Source organism: Myotis brandtii, unplaced genomic scaffold (genome assembly GCF_000412655.1).
Source record: "Myotis brandtii unplaced genomic scaffold, ASM41265v1 scaffold698, whole genome shotgun sequence".
In the NCBI taxonomy this organism is placed as follows: Eukaryota; Metazoa; Chordata; class Mammalia; order Chiroptera; family Vespertilionidae; genus Myotis; species Myotis brandtii.
Genome location: NW_005370731.1, coordinates 199555 through 202630, shown reverse-complemented (window position 1 = coordinate 202630; position 3076 = coordinate 199555). Strand labels below are relative to the sequence as shown.

Here is a 3076-nt window from a genome sequence, read left to right as displayed (position 1 = left end):
GCAGGCCCACCTTCCCGCACAGCCCCGCTCCCCGGGCGGGTCTCTGACCCCCACGCTGTCCCCTCAGACCTGTCACACAATCCACCCTGGGCCCAGGTTTACCGTTTCCTGCTGCTTCAGGCTCCTCGGTCACAGGCGGCCTCGTCCATCCTCTCTGTAGCTGGGCGCAGCCGGCCCAGTCCACCGAGGTGTGAGGTGTGACATGGAAGGCTGTGAATAAGTAACCAACAAGCAGCCCCAAGTGGCCTGTTTCCCACCTGATACCCAGGGAAGGGTCCGGTTCCCCCGGCGGCGCTCTGGGGAGCGTCCTGGGCCGCGCGCCGGCACATGTATTATTTATGCTTTAATGGGACCGGTCCCAGGGTAGGTGCCGCTCCAAACCAGTCCAGTCCCACCCTCTAGCTGTGCAACAGGACAAGCTGAGGGGCACAAGGACAACTGCTGAGGGGCGTGTGAGTTGGAGTCAGAAAGCTAAGTGTCCAGGCCCTTTTTTTGTCTCGTTGATTGTGTGGCCTTGGTCAGGTGTCAGACCTCTCTGAGCCGCCGTTGCACACACGGTCCCACTGCCCGGGCTCAGATACTACGGCTGCCACTCTCCAGCCAGAACTGTGCACCTGATTTAACGCCTCTGTGCCTTGGGCTTCTCATCCACAAAATGGGACAAGAGCAATGCCTCTCCGAAGGGCTGCTGGGATGGTTGAGTGTGACATTAAGGGTTGTCATTGTGCTGGGCCAGCGTGGCTCAGTGGTTGAGCGTCGACCTATGAACCAGGAGGTCACAGTTCGACCCACGGTCAGGGCACATGCCCCGGTTTCGGGCTTGATCCCAGTGGGGAGCGTGCAGGAGGCAGCCGATCAATGATTCTCTCACCATTGATGTTTCTATCTCTCTCTCCCCCTCCCTTCCCCTCTGAAATCAGTAAGAATATATTTTTTAAGAGTTGTCATTGTTATATATTTTTTAATATTTTTTGATTTTTTTATTATAGAGAGGAAGGGAGAGGGATAAAGAGTTAGAAACATCAATGAGAGATACATAGATCAGCTGCCTCCTGCACACCCCCTACTGGGGATGTGCCTGCAACCAAGGTACATGCCCTTGACCGGAATTGAACCTGGGACCCTTCAGTCCGCAGACCCACGCTCTATCCACTGAGCCAAACTGGTTAGGGCTGTTATATTTTTAAATGAGCCCCTGTTCTATGCCAGACACTCTGCCTGCATTTCCTTTCATGGTCACAATAAGCCCTGACAGTCTCCATGTGCTCCCTGATGAGGAAGACGGAGGCTTAGTGACCTCAGTGGACTTGCCCAAGGTCACACAGATGCACAGAATTGAAATCTAGATCCTCCCACTTCTAAAATCCCTTCTCAACTGCGTCAGAATTCTTTCCATCTAGATGCTAGAAAATGAAAAAAAAAAAAGAAAGAAAAAAAAAAGGCATGCGCCACCCGGGTGTACTGTCAGGATTAAATAAAACAAAGTCTGCAGAGAGGCCTGTGCTGATGCCTGCTCAGCTCAGCCCAGCTCAGCTTCTCATCCCCCGGGGCCATTTCCCAAGCACAGGACTCCGTTCTCATAATGAGGAGGCTGCTGAACCTCGTCTCAGACTCTGGGAGGCAATGTTGTCTGATGCCCACAGAGGGGCTGGAGGCGTGAGATCCAATCAGAGCTGCCAGGTTCCCTTTGCACAGCCGAGCCCAGGCCTGCCAGGCTTCCTCCATCTCCGCTTCCTCTGCGTCTCGGGGCTCCCACCCACCCCACCATTGGGAGGACATACCCCTTTCTCGCTTTCCCAGGGGCAGTGCCAAACCACCCGTGATGACAGCTGACATCTCCAGCTTTGAACTGTAGGTAGAGGGAGCACGGATGGTTAGCCAACTATTGCGAAGCCAGTTTCTTCCGGCCGCCAACAAATGGTGTGGTGTGGGAAGGAGTGGAGCCCTGGCAAAGCGGGGAGCGTGCGTCACTCCTGCTATTGGCTTGGCGCTGCCCGCCCTCCTGCATAATGCACGAGCCCACGGGAGGAACAGAATACCGGCAGCCGTGCGCCCGGCCACTGCAGCCCATACAAGTGTCCAGGGGCCCTGCCAAGGCTCACATCTCGGCGTTGGCAGGAGCTGAGGAGGAGGAGGGAGTATGTGTTACCTGAGGCCTTTCTGGGGCTGGCCTCCACTTGGGCCTCGGGATCCTGCAAAGAAGATAGGGACCGGCGAGAAGACAGCCTGGAGAAGGCAATCTGGCCCCGGCCGGCGTGGCTCAGTGGTTGAGCGTCGACCTATGCACCAGGAGGTCACGGTTCAATTCCAGGTCAGGGCACAGGCCTGGGTAGACTCAGTCCTCCCCAGTGTGGGGCGTGCAGGAGGCAGCCGAACAATGATTCTCTCTCATCATTGATGATTCTATCTTTCTCCCTCTCGCTTCCTCTCTGAAATCAATAAAAAATATATCTATTTTATAAAAGAAGGCAATCTGACCCTGCCTTAGAATCAATGACGGTGACATTGGGACAGCTAGACTCCAGTTTTCTGCGCTTGAAGCCCCCTCTAAGGGGGTCAGGGTGGCATCAAGGGGCACCTCTGTGTGGTTGAAGATGGGATTTGGGACTGAGGGCCAGGAACCCTGGCCATTTCCATGGCTGCCTCCTGGTGTAGGCAAGCCCCAGGGCAGCAGCGGGGATGAGGTACAACTGGATGAAGAACATGGGCACAAGCAGGCATATGGCAATGTGCTTTCAGGGGAAATTGCAAGCCTGTGTGTAGAAGCAAAAAGTTCAGGAACGAAGGCAGGAGGTCTGAGTGCCTCGGCCTCCTGACAGCCACAGGAACTCGGGCAGCTGGATAACAACACTTCATGGGTGGCTGCAGTTGGATTCCATCTATTCACAGAATCAGGCATTGCTCACTGGGACCCCCAAGACCAGGCCAAGTGCTAGGGCTTGGGACATGGAGACAAATCAGACCCAGGTACTCACAGTGTAACTGGGGAGCCAGGCACCGGGGTGGAGGATTCAAGTACCTTGTGGTAAAGTGATAGGTATGTATATGGTGCCCAACGCGGCCACCGCTGCCTGAG

At 55.3% G+C, this 3076-nt stretch overlaps 1 long non-coding RNA gene across 1 annotated transcript in view; it reads right to left on the bottom strand.

Annotated features, from left to right (window-relative positions):
- LOC106724047 overlaps positions 1-779 on the bottom strand; it is a 6311-nt gene extending 5532 nt beyond the window's left edge. Inside the window, exon 1 of the long non-coding RNA XR_001359795.1 lies at positions 103-779. This is a non-coding gene — a long non-coding RNA (uncharacterized LOC106724047). The remainder of the gene's footprint in view (positions 1-102) is intronic.
- Positions 780-3076: the final 2297 nt, after the last annotated feature.